Genomic DNA, 14,432 nt, shown 5'->3' with positions numbered 1-14,432 from the left:
GAAAGGAGAGACCATGGTTATATTAGTGGGTACTTTTTGCATGACCTTGTAAGACAGATATGGCTATTAAAGGATCTTTTGTCCATCAGTGGAAGAAGTTACCCTTCTCTACTGGCCTATGAATAGCATCAGGGCACTTCATCTATCAGAAAGAGCTCCTTCCAGTCACCATACACCCAACACAAGGGGCCTCAGTTGATGCTTCACCTTACCTGCAGCCATTGCATTATCTCATTCCCACTGATGATTTTAGGAGTTGGTGACCCTCTTCCTTGACATCTTCTCCTCCAGCAACAGGAATCTCAGCACTGTCAGCCTGGATGCCTGAGAACCACTCTGGTGCCTGGCTCCGGTGGTGAGGGAGCTGCATCAGAACCCCGTGCTGGTCACCTATATGGGTAGCCCTGGTACACATGGACAAAACCTGAGCTGACAGGACAACTCATCCTTCTCACTGTTTCTGAACATGCTGCCAAGGAGAGTCTGTGATCTTTCCTTATCTAGACACAAGTTCTCAGGTGCAGCAAATGAAGAGCATGCTTCCTACAGGTTCAGTAGCTGTGGCTGATGCAGACCCTCAGTTCTCCTGATGTGTTCTCACTGCTCTTCGGCTGCTGCTCACTCTGCACCGTTTCCAGAGGTGCAACAAGGACTCTAACCAAAGGCTCACCCATCACTCTTCCACCAGTGCTAAAGGAGCAGCATGTTCTAACTGTCTCGTAGGCTGCATTGGGGTCTATTTCTAACATCCATCTACAGAATATCGCTTTAGACCCTGTCTGCATGCTGCCCAAATCCCAACACCACTCTTTATGTGAGGAATGCCAAGTATTGCAATGCTGCATTACCTTGCTCCTCCATGCCCTGCTGTGAGCACCAACTCTGCCCACCCAACACCTGTTTCACAGATTCCTTCTCAGTGGCCCAGTTATGCCCAGTGGTGTTTGGACTGTTCTTGAAGAGGGCTGCCTTTCTCCAGCCTAATATTGCTGCTTAATAATATTACTGACTTTGTATTTCCATATGTTCTGCAACCCAGTGGTAACAGAGTTGGTGACAGATTTTAAGAATTAGAAAGCAAATATCTGGCAGATGCCTTCTCTGCTGCAGGCATCCTGACAGCCTGAATCAGCTGAATTCACACTGAAGATTCTTTGCTGGGCATCTCTGGACACCTTCAGTCCTGCCTGCACTGATGAGTTTCACTCTTTACGAAGGCTGTGAGCAGCTCCACATTCAGAGTGTTGACAGTTCTCCCTTCCACTTGTCCTACTTTCTAGAGATCATTGTTCTTTCTACCTTTTATATGTATTGCTTTCCACACAAAAAAACCGAACCATAATGCTTGCATTTTCCCTGATCCATCTGTGACTTTGCTTTCTGCACCCCTTTAGTCTGAGTCTTTGTCATGGTTGTGCTCTACTGGGTGCACAGAGGGACCGCAGGTAGCCATGCTCTCCTTGCTGTTAATCCTGTGCAAGGACAGTCCTTGCTATTTGGAGGTGTCTCCTTAGGGAAAGATCTGTTTCTCTAAAAAATCTCTCTTGTAATTAGGAGTCATATGGCCTCATTTATCCCAGTCCTCTCTCATCTTCACCACAGTGAAATGATAGAAAAAGGCTATATTGTGTGGAAATCCAGCATTCTCTGCCACTTATTTCTATCCATGGTCCCTTCTTGTTCTTTTTGTAGGTGATACTTTTTTTTCTTCCCTGGTGTGGGTTTCATTAGACTTAATAGCTGCCACCAGGTGCATTTCATAATGTACTGGTAACATAAAAAACTACCCCCATGTTCCTAAAATTAAACTGGTTCTTCAATAAGGAAATCATCTATGGATTCCAAAGCTGTGACTAGGAGCTGCAAGGTGAAACCAGCCACACGCAGATGAACCGCAGCACCTGGCTCCTCCAGCTGCTGCCCACCTCCCACTGGACATAGCATTTGGTTCATGTTTATATGGCCTCACACAGTTGTAGGGGTGAGGGAGCAGGTTGGTGCCTGGGGAGTCACTGATGCCCTCTATTGAATTTCACAAACTGAAGAAAATGGATGCCTTGCTAGAATAAATTTTCCACTTTCTTGTTCATTAATTAGACTTTCTCTTCATTGATATATTTGAGGCTAATTATTGGTGACAGCTAAACTTGAAATTATTTTGCAACTCAGCTAATAGTGAGGAGTTGATCATTTGTTACTGAAATCATCATCTTTCCCCCAGCTAAAAATACAGGCTTTCTTGCTTTTGTTTCTCTCATCAGCATCTTCACAGCATCTTACTTACTGTTGTTGTTAATACTAAATTATTATGCACCGTTGTCACTACTAGTGAGTTGGAAATTTTTCATCTTAGGAGAGATTTTAAACCCTTCAGATGCTGACACAAGTGTCCAGCCACAGTGCTGGCTCTGCAAGATGCTTGGAAGGTTCTTTGATGACTATCTAATAACAGACACAATTAAATGGTGTTCATGAGTCTGTTGTTGCTCTTACTGAATGCAAAGAGCCACCAAACATACATAAAAATATCTCTAAAGTGCTTGAAGATTCCTCCACATACTATCCATCTGAGCATTTAACCAGGAAAAAGCACTTTTTTTTCTCCAAAGGAGAGAGAAAAAATGACACTGGATTTTAGCTATGTCTAGACTGATGTTACCAGAGGCAGCTACAGTCTCAAGTCCCACTGCAGGCCCTTCTAGGACACATGTGCACTCCCACCACTGCTACAGAACACTTGGTATAAAGGCCACATCACAGCAGGCCTTCAGCTTTGCTGAATATTCACCATGCAGCTGCTGTGGGAAGGGCTACAGAGTAAGCCTGCAATCAGGTCCAAATTCAGGCCACTCCTGTCCTTCATAATGGAGCAAAGGAACTAATAAGTGCAAGGCTTGGATGCTTCAACCCCTCCTCCAGTCTGGACACCAGAGAAGTGCAGGTACGCTCACCAGAGGGCTGCTCCTACCCTTTCTTTTCTCCATCCTCTCCTACCAAGGCTTTGTGATCATTTATGTGGAAAAAACTTCTTATTCTCTGTCTTGATGTGCCTTTGTTCTGCCAAAACAAGCTGCAAACCCAAGGTACCAAGGTTCCAAGACCAACAAGGCGCTATGGGAGTAGAATCTCCAAGTAATAAAGAAAAGGTCTATCAGATGAAGACATGACTTTCTGTAGCACAGAGGTCCTCCTCGAAACCTCCAGAGATGCTCTGTGAGTGCTGTCCATGCTCCCTCTGCTCCCAGAGAGACGTTAGAAAACTGTAGACCATGAGAACAACACTGAAGTGTCACAGGCCCTGACTATCACTGAAAAGAGAGAAAGAACATAGACCTTGAGCAGCTCAAACACCTTCATGCTCACTCACCCCACTGAAAGGCCAGGCTGTCTTCAAATAGAAATGGTGCAAGTAAAAATAACAGTAAGGAGCAGAAGCATGAAAAAAAAAAAAAAAAAAAGAAATAATGAATCAGGGCTTTGATCACACACATGGTCCTGCCTCCATAGAAGTGATGTCCCACAGATCCCCACAGGGCATAGCTCGGCTCAGTGCACAGCTGTGCAGACAGTTTCATTCAGATGAATCTCACCAATACTTAGAATAATCAGTTGTACTGCCAATGGCTTACAAACACTTGTAAATCAGGTCAACAACCCAAACTTTAAATATTCTTGGCCTCAGTTTGTTTGTTTATGCAAGATTTTATCAGCATGTTCTTAATGAAATAGAAAAAACTTTATACTTTCATTTCTTCACAAGCAGCACGCTGTAGAACGCTGAATTTAAGAAGTCAAAAATATCTGTGCTTTTCAGATTGTTATTGAAGTCCTCATAGGACCTCTTTATAGACAAAGAGAATATTAAACTGGAGCTACTTCTTTGCTCCACTGAATTTTGATATAGCCCTGTTTGAGCCAGCTGGGATATCTTCTAGAAAGCAGTCTTGGATTTATTAATGGTTCTCAAAACCTGCCACTGAAAAACAACTTCCATGGTATGACCAGAAGGGAAATAGGTCTGAAGGTAAATGCAGGTTTTGGACCCTATTGGTTTCTAATATTCAGCTTTAAGAATCAGATTACATGTTTGTTCAATAGCAATAAACTTCCAGAGTTTTATTGAGTCATAAAAACACTACAACTGCTTCCATTTATGGCCTGTATATAATTTACTTGGGTAGGTTTCCTCTCTAATGGTGCAGTGCAAGTGATTTGAGTTCTATTAGCTGGAAACAGTACATCTACATTTGCACAACTCTAATAAATAATTCTGCCCGATGGACAGCATCCCATCCAGACTACTGTGTAAGAAAGAGAAGGAGGGGCTGGCAGGGGGTCAGGGGAAGGAGGAGAGAGAGAGTAGGAACAGAAAAGAAGGCCGTTAAGACTTCACAGAATTTAGGAATTCAGGGATCCTCTTTTTGCTGGTGCTATCAAAATCCCGTTTTCCTGCTTAATTTGTGTGATACTTTGAGCTTGAAATGTAACCACAGTTCATGCTAGACTGCAGGTTGAACTCATTCCGAGCCTTGCAAAGGCATCCATTTGAAACGGAATCTCCCAGGACACAAAGAACTCCTGAGCACTCAGAGATGCACTCAGCTCCCTGGAAGCTTTAGAGCAATAAATGAAATGTTAGACTGACTTACAGCTAAATGAATTATTTGATCTCAGGTACAAGAGCAGGAGAGCTGTATTTCAGGTTTAAGATCTTTCAGCCATAGCAGGGAAGGGGGCTGGGGGTCACCCTGCAGTAAGAGAAAGGATATATCACTGTGCAAACACCCAAGACATAGGCAACGCCATCTCTTATGTCTGTATAGCACCTAATGGTTAAATTACTGAGTTAGGATACTAGTTGTAAGTGGGGCTGTCTGCCCTCTATCACTATAAATGACATTAAAGGTAATGACACTTGATTTTCACAAGAAAACAAATCAATTAAATAGCATCAAGTCCTTTTCAACAGAATAATAAAACAAAGGGTTAGCAATTGTGGGTCACATTTTTTAATGCATAACTAGAGGACACTCAAGGATAATGAAGAACAAGCATAGATTTGCCATTATTTAGACTATTAGTCATGTGACTGCAGTACAACATTTAGTGCTTTGATATACAGTAGTTCTTTGACATACAGTAGAAGAAAATCACTGCGGCTCTTAGACACTGGTGTAGGCTGCAATGACTGCAGAATCTCCCAGACCTACTCAACCCAGCAAAACTACAGCTCAGAGTCGACACGATGGTTCTTTAAAATACACTGGGTGAGTAAATAAAAAGGACCAAAAAGATATGTGAGTTAGAGGATAATGCTAGAAGAAGATCAAAGTGATCACGAATAAATTTAGACTAGAAGGTAGGAAAAAAAAAATTAAAAAGCAACAAACAAAACCATTACAGAATTATATCCTGGAATGACTTTCTGCACTGTGCAGTAAGGGAAAGAGACTTAAATTATTTTAAGGTGAAAAAAATTTAGGGAAGCTTGTAAAGCAAAATATGGGTCAGCCTAGGGTAATAAATGAAATGGGAAATACGAGTTCTTATGTGACTTGCCTTGACACTGTACTAGAGGAAAGTGGATGATGGAAGGACTCTTGGTTCTTGTTTGATGATTGTATTGATTTGATTCATATTTATTCTGCATTGTATACATAGCAAACTGAGCTGTCCTGACAGATACTTTTGTAACCCTGTCTACTCTTTTCATAACAGTAAAGCTCGTGCAATGGAAAAAAGATTTATTTCAAATGAATTTCATGTAAAAAATGGAATGAGACAAGGGTTTGTGGACTTGTACGTAATTTGTTCAGCCTTCTGTGCTCAGGACAGCCTTAGCTTTCCTGGATCATGAAGAAAAGTACCTGTTTGTTAATGGCAATTGCTACATGCTATAAGGCCCGAATTCTTTCATAGCCACAAGCATGTTCTGCTATCAGAAGCAAGAGGTCATTTTATTCCTATTCCAAGCCAGCCTTAGAGTGAATGGAATTACACTTGAAAACAATAAACTAACATATATTGGTAACATTCTCTCTCAGCTTTATTTACTCAGGTATATTGGATAAATTTCACATTACAGCATGATGCCAAGCAGAATGGAAAATTCAGCCAGAGAAGCTGCAAGAAGAAAACAGATTCTTAACTTAGTTGCATGCAGTGCAACCAATGCACAGTACCTGGCTGAAATGCTACTGGAAAAAGCCATCTCCAAGAGCCATCACGAAGTGCTTATGTTCAGCACCTATGTTGGAATAACAAAAAAAAGAATCAAACCATTGCAATGCGTTTAGCTTCAAAATTGGGCACTAATGAAAATTATTCCTTATTATCTCACTTGTCTTAAAAAGAGAATTAAAGGAACAGTCAGAGGAATAAAATCCCTGTCTATGGTTTAGAAACCACTGTAGATGTCACACTGTGGCTCAAAGCAAATGCATGTCACTAGCCCAAAGGACTTTAGAAAGACTAAAAGAAACCAGCAAGACTAAACAGAGAGGTAAAAAGGGTATTAGAAATGCGAAAAGACAATCACAATCTAGAGAAATAAGTGCGCAATGAAGAACTAACACAATTATTGCAGCTGTTTCTACCATGGAAGAGGTCAAGGAGGCTCCTGCACAGCTACTCCTTCTTTATAAGGGGACACATCAGAGGATCATTCTCATATTGAGGGAGATCATGAAGCATATCAAAAGGTATTATAACAAATCACCAAGACCAAAGGATATTCTTCCAAGAGTACCTGAGGAACTCCACTGTGAAATTGCTGAATTAATAACTGGTGCACACGCTGAAATGTAAAACTGTCTCAATGTCAAGACACTTGAAGGTAGCTAATGTGGTTTCAATTTTTAAAGAAGATTCTATATAAGGTTCAGGTAACTACAGACTGGTAGCACATCTGTACTAGGCTAATTGATAGAAACTGTAATATAAAAGATGATCCGTGAATAAATAAAGTATAATGGGGGAGAGTCCATGCAGTTCTGTAAAGGCAGATCATGCTTTACAGTCTCATGTAGTTCTTTGAAGAAGTCGATAGACATGGGGATAAGGGAGATCCAGCTGATAATGTATTTGCATTTCTAAAGGCATTTTACAAAGAATTGCCTCAAAAGAAGTTAAGCTACCATGGAATGAGAAGGAAGGTCTTCACAGGAATAAATAATTGTTTAAAACATACCAAACACAGGTTTGTAATTAAATTATCAACATTCATAGGCAAGGGTGGTAACTACTGAAATTAGCTTAGTGAATTAAATTAGTGGAAAAAAAAATTATGAAAGCAAAAGATAGTGTGACAGCAACATATCCACAATACAAGCACCTGCTGACCACTTTGTGCAGTTTGATCCCCAACTCAAAAAGGATACACCAGAACTTGAAAAAAAAAAAAAAATAAATAAAATAAAATAAAATAAAATAAAATAAAATAAAATAAAATAAAAAACACAGAAAAGGGCAGCAGTTGTGATGAAAGGTTCAAAGGATTTCTATTCAAAGAACAGCCATGTACAATATGACTTTTCATTCTAAAAGGAAGATATCTGGATGGGGCAAGGGGAAGGGAGAGCTGGGATAGCACAAGATTAAGGGAATGGCCAACTAAGGAACAATTGCAATAACTGTCCATTTTCTCTCCCATAGACAGTTACACTCAGCTATTAGATGGCAGATTCCAAACAAACAAAAGAAAGGAGGTTCTCCATGTAATACAGAGGTGATCTGTGAAATTAGCCATGGGCAGTTGCGCATGATGGAAAGCCTCTGTGTGTTCAAAATTAGATTGGGTGGGTTCATGCTCCTCTGAGGGCTGTGGAGTACTATGGTACCACCTTGGTCTCTATTTCCAGAGCTGCAGGTAACCAGAGGCTTGATACAGCCATTCCTTAGCATCCGTTGAACCCCTACTAGGAAAGAGAGAACCCAATGTCAGACCATTCTCCAACACTCAAGTCCTCATAGTAAGTGATTATGAGGAGCAAATGATGCTTTTCAGAGCATGTTTATCTGTTGTCACTGTCAAAATTAAGTTGGGAATGAATCAAGTATTTGTACCTACTACACACTTTCCTAATTGCTGTCTTTTGTGGGTCCAGGTTTTGGACACAATGCCTGTTACCCAGAAAGCTGAGGAGTTTAAACAATTCTGTCCACAGTAGGAAAGGGAGGTGTCTGCCACATAAATATGTGGCAAAACACTAAGGAAAATGTCTTGCAACAGCCCTACTGATCACACTTCTCTGCAATAGTCATGTAATAGCAAAGATTTGAGGATCTCCAGCAGGTCCTTTAGAGAGAGGTTGTTTGACGTAAAAATCTGCTTGAAGACAAAAACACAACCCTGTAAACTGTCTTTAATGCCTTCCATAATATGGAGTGGAAAAAGCTTTAGATCAAGACATTTGAGTCAAACCTATTTACGATACGCTCATCTCCTTTAAGGCAAAATTACCCATACCAGCTGGGAGTCCGCAGAGAATAAATGGCTACATCACACCAAAGAAATGATCTCCATCAGCCATGATGGACTAAGCTTTATTGTTTGAAGCCTCTACTTCAGAACTTCTTTGGTTGCCTGCCAAGTTCAGGAAGGAGTAATCTTCTCTTGATTCATAACCTGGCTCCTGAGAGCACAGTTTCCTTTTCCCTTCCTTTGATGCAATAGAGGCTGGGCAAAGAGAGACATGTAAGAAAGTTTGGCAGTAAACCTGCCCTAAGATTGCACTTAGAGAGCATTAACAACTTTTATTTCAAAGTTCAGCGTTTCCTGCTCTGAAGTTTAGGGTAAAAACCTTTGTCATGGGCTTGTTGCAATCTTCCCTTAGACTTTAACTCTGGGCACTCTTGGGTAGCTTTTTCCCCCTTCTCCTGATCTGTAGGTTATAGTCAACACCTACAGATCATAAGAAAATAGATAACAAGAGTTTCCCAGCTACAGAGGGGACCCAGGACATTAGCCAGTCCTCTCATCTGCCCTGATCTCTTCCTGGACTTCAGTCTAGCTGTGGCTTTTATTTCCTTGCTTCAAGAGTACTGGGCAATGTTACATATTCTGTGAAGGAGTATGTGACAGGAGCACACTGAGGACCCTTCTTAAGCAATACACGGTTGACCGAGGCAACAGGAATTGGCCCTCTGAACCGAACTCTGGTTTCAACCAACACCCTGTCAGTACCAAAGAGAGCAGATCAATGGAAGCTCCTGTTCTGAGTTATGTGATCATTAGAGATATATTAGTATCTGCTGAATCATTTTATCCCTTTAACTCCTCAAGAATTCTTAATGAGGAAGAATTTCTAAATCAAGAGATTAATATGCAATACAAATTGCATATTAAAGCCATGCAAATGATACTGGTAATCTTGGCTGGGATTCCCCTGTTGAGAGTGGGATATTTCTGGCAATTGCTGCCTCCAAACCAGCCCTGGAGTGTCCCAGAGGTAGGTTTGTCTTATTTCATTATTAAGTAGCTCAGCAGGATGAAATATGAACAGGTACAAAAAGATACATCAAAAATTTTGGCAAGTGTGAAGATAAGTCAGGCACCTGTGGCAATCCTCTGTACAACACCATGGCAAACCATCACAGTGGCCCATGAACATGACGGTTGCTACACTAGGAATGGGTGCAGTTTTGTGAGGTTACTCAGGAACCCTTGCCAAGGAGTTAAATCCTCTGAGCAATCTGCCGTACAAGTATTCAACAAAAAAAAGTACCTCTTTCCCACTCAGCATACAAGATTTCAATGCAATCTATCCAGTGCAGTGATAAAAAGACTTGTATGTGATCTTCAGATGGATAAACAAAAGCTTAGTTAGTTATTTTACATCTTACAACGCAATGGTGGGACTAATGTTGGAATAGTGCATTTAGTCGAGTGAAAAATTGAAGATAGTACAGTGAACAGCAATACAATTATTTGAAGGCTGGAAAATGAGTTTCTATGAAACGCTGAAGGAGTTCAATACATTCTAACTATGAAAAAAATAGATGAGATGGAGAAATGACTTGCTATATGGTGCGTAAACAGCCTGTGAAGGAAGGAAATTAAAATATGCTCTACAAAGTACCAGAGGAAGTGACCATCAGCTGGAGAGTAAAGTTACACGAATTCAAATTAGAAATAAAAGTATTCACAATTGGGAGAGTCTTCTGAAGGGGCAGAAGTGCAGACCCCACCTCATTAGATAAAATCCAGACACTGTTCAAGATGCTACTTCAGTTAAACACAAGTTATCGGGCTCATTCCACAGCTAGCTAGAAAAAAAATACTCTCAGTACACAAAATCAGACTAAATACTATAACGTCTCTTTCAAGCCAAAAGCTATGCATTCTATATCAAAACGTTATCTTCAAGGAATACTAATATAGCTCATTCAAGCAGACAGCACTTAGAAAATGCCAGAACTGGAGTATTATTCTCTATAACGTCGTCTCAGTCCTGTTGAGCATGTGCATGAGCTTTAACAAGATGATCATTCTGTTGTTTCTTTCCCACGCTGTTGCTTTTTACATTTTTTTTTTTAATTATTGTCTCCAAGGGCAGTGACAGGTTTGCTGCCACTGAATGAGCCAGGGTCCTGCTGCCTGAAGCCTGCCACTGCCTCTTCCTCTGGCAGACTCTGCAGCTTCTGCCCAGTGGGGAATTCTAGTGTTTCAACTTCTCTTTTATCTCATTTGAGGATGGAGTTTTTAAAGGGAGGTTTGTTTTGAATGAAATATGGCAGAATCACATGAACCTCAAATGCAGAACAGTTTTGGATATGTCTGATCACAGAATCACAGAATCCCAGAATGTCAGGGGTTGGAAGGTCCCTGGAAAGCTCATCCAGTGCAATCCCCCCATGGAGCAGGAACACCCAGATGAGGTTACACAGGAAGGTGCCCAGGCGGGTTGGAATGTCTACACAGAAGGAGACTCCACAACCCCCCTGGGCAGCCTGGGCCAGGCTCTGACACCCTCACCATGAAGAAGTTTCTTCTCAAATTTAAGTGGAACCTCTTGTGTTCCAATTTGAAACCATTATCCCTCGTCCTATTACTGGTTGTCACCGAGAAGAGCCTGGCTCCATCCTCCTGACACTCAACCTTTATATATCTGTAAACATTAATGAGGTCACCCCTCAGTCTCCTCTTCTCCAAGCTAAACAGATGCAGCTCCCTCAGCCTTCCCCCCATAAGGGAGATGCTCCACTCCCTTCAGCATCTTTGTTGCCCTAATGGAAGTAAACTTTCCAGCATTCCTGCTGCAGCGTATTTCTGTCCATTTGGTTGAACTACCCAAGCATATTTTTCACTATTCAGTTCAATATAACAGAATTTTCTGGATCTTTTTTCCACCATCTTGTGGAACTGGAGGATATTGTCGTCTGTGCAGCACAACTCATAGGGCAGAATGAGGAACTACATTCTGCAACCATCTGTGGCAATTGTACTATAAAAGAGAAATGTAACTTCATAATAAATGAATTAAAAGCAAGTCTTCAGGAAGTAAATTTTTCTTTCAGCCAAAAATATTCTCTCCTGCCAGAGACTTTGACTTTGTGGAAATAAGCCTTGAGCAGAAGTTTATCTACCCTTACTTACTGGCATAACTGAAGTCAGATGCCTAATGCTGAGGAAGAACTGACACAAGGTAGAAACCTTCCAGAAGGTGTTTCACTCCTTTCCAAAACAGCCAGTCTGGTCCATCTCAGGATCCGCTGCATGAAGGTATTTCCAGCTCTTTAATGGTACTCTTGTTTCATTGCCAAAACATGGCGAACTACCTCATCTGTACATAAAACAGAACAAAGACATGTGGTCTGCAAAGACAGAATTTGAGTAGAACTGGCTAAATCCACTTGTCACTGGCTGTGAAGGGACCCTGTGGAGACCAGGTGAAGACAAATCTGATTTTCAGGTCTTTTAAGAAAGAGGTGATTTTCATAGAAGTGGGCACTGAAAAAGCTTAATAAAAGACTGAGGGATGTTCCCTGAGCAGGGTCTGAGAACCCTGCACAGGAGCTGAGTCTGGCCCTCCACAGTAACAGTCCCCCTCCATGACCTGTCAGTCTCGGTCACTCATCCAGCTTCCAGCTTCTGCAAAAATAAGGCTTCAGGATTGCCTGGGAAATTTTGCTTATTTATTTTACAAAACTATGTGATTAATCTGTGAAAGTGAATCCAAAATGAGTTGTTTCTCAGCTACTTGGCTTGGGCTCCCTTATTCTGCATGGAGAGGAGCAGGCATGTTAAGGGTAAAATAATCAGATGTAGTTTTGATATCTATTTTAGGGTGAGATTAGTTCCACCCTAAACCCCACTGACTCTATCACCTACCTTTGTGCTGGCTATAGGCACCTACAGTAAGTCAGATTAAGCCTGTGCAGGTAGGTACTGCAGAAGTTGTAACCACAGAGCATCATTAGCATGACTTGCTCTGGAAATACAACTAAACAAACAAACAAATGAAAAACCCAACCCAACCCAACAAAAACCAACCAAACAAAAAACCCAAACACAACAAAAAGCCCAAACAAACAAACCAAAACTGTTTAAATACTCAAGAAAGTCAAGTCAGAGAATCAAAATGTAAAACAAAAATTAGTTGACACTTTGGCTTATTTTGACTTTAATACTCGTGTGTGCATCACTTCTCCCTTGATAAAATGAAGGCATTAGTACTGATTCACCCCTCAGATGTATTGTGAATATACATTCATTAAATTTCATAAAGGACGATTCTATGGCAAAGCATAAGAGAAAAACCCAGTAAGAAATTAGTAATTCTGTATTCAGTACTGTATGTAGTAAATAATGCATTGAGCCACACACTGAATGATGAGACTAAATGAAATATTGAATAGTTGCTCTTTCAGCAAGCAAGTCTATTCTGTGCACCGAATGAGGTAGGGATTCTGTCTAAAGAGAAGTGATCACATATTTAAGACTGCATTACAATGCATATACACAGGAAGACTAAATGAAGGTTTTGCAGATATCCTTAAATCTGCCGATTTATAATTTTTGAGTGCTTGAATTTGTGACTTTGAAACTGTTTAGTAAAATTGTATTTGGCTTTTTTCATTTTTTAATTTATTTCCCTGTTTTGTTTTGTTTGAATTTTTTTGACTAGTCATCAGACACCTGTTTTACAGATGGTAGCAAAGACAGGTAATCCCTAGCTGGGACCTGAAAGACAGCTCAAATACTTGAGCTAGCTGGGGAGTATATAAAATCAGACAAGAGAGTGACATAGGTCAGACAAAATAAGTGATTTATTCTTTGTGTTACATATAGACAACTTTTCTATCCACCTTAGCCCAACATCAGTGGCAAACAGAGGCTTGAAAGTCACCAGAATCATAGCACAGAACCACCCAAATTCTTAATCACACATACATTTGTTTTTTTTGTCTTAAATACATATATAGCCCTGTTTCCAACAATACACAAAGCCTGACATGCCATAAAGCTGTATTTTTTCTTTGTAGCTCTGTCGGAATCAGGGCTTCAGGATATGCTCATTTTTAAAGCAAGTGCAAAGCTGATGCTTGTTTGGGATTGTAGAACTAACACATTAGTTGGGCTCAGTACTAAACTGAATGCGATTTATACGAATAACCAGCCAGGGAACAACACATTCTCCTGCCTTCACCTTCCAAGGTGATAAATGCTCTTACATGGCTCAGAGATTGCTCTTCATTTTTTAAGATAAATAAAGGTTTATGAAGAAGCATCAGTTTTACATGAAAAACTCTATTTTTTTCCTTTAACTTTTGTCATTATTGTATTTGCACTTCAACTTTGCATTAAGCCCCAGTATTACCATACCATGACACATTACTCATCCTCCCACACATCTCATGTGCAGTCAGAAAAGCAAGAATTCTTTCTCCCTTCTGCGTTTCTCCTGCTCTCTCCATTCTGCATTCTCCCTCATTCTCTTTCACATGCTTGCTCATCTCTCGGTTCTTACCCCATTCTTCACTGTCTTCCTCCTTCACATACTTCTGATCCTCTACAGTTGTCACGCAAGCCCACAATGCTAAACACTTGTACATGTATCCATTGCTTTCTGGCTCTCACTTGATCACACTTGGAAACCTCCATGATGTAGCAGCATTGTTGTCAGGACCCTTGACTACATCCAAGATGTATGAACAGATCCTGGTGTTAAAGACAGAGGAGTAGTTGTTCCTCCTGAGCCTTTACAGGCCTCAGGTGTGCACAGGTGTCCTGCCCTTCCTCCCTCCGGCTACTCTGTTATCTCACCTATCTTCACCTGCCCTTTCTTGCTGACCTGTCAGGCCTGTGTCTCCACTGCTCGTCTTCCACCGATCAGCATCTGTCTAGACTGTGATGGGGCAGGTAGATCCAACAGTTGGCTTTGATATTCAAAACAAGAGGTTCTCCACAAGGTAATATTCCAGTAGGGCAA

This window comes from Nesoenas mayeri, assembly GCF_963082525.1.
Source record: "Nesoenas mayeri genome assembly, chromosome: 17".
Lineage (NCBI taxonomy): Eukaryota > Metazoa > Chordata > Aves > Columbiformes > Columbidae > Nesoenas > Nesoenas mayeri.
Note: the sequence above shows the minus strand (reverse complement) of the source record.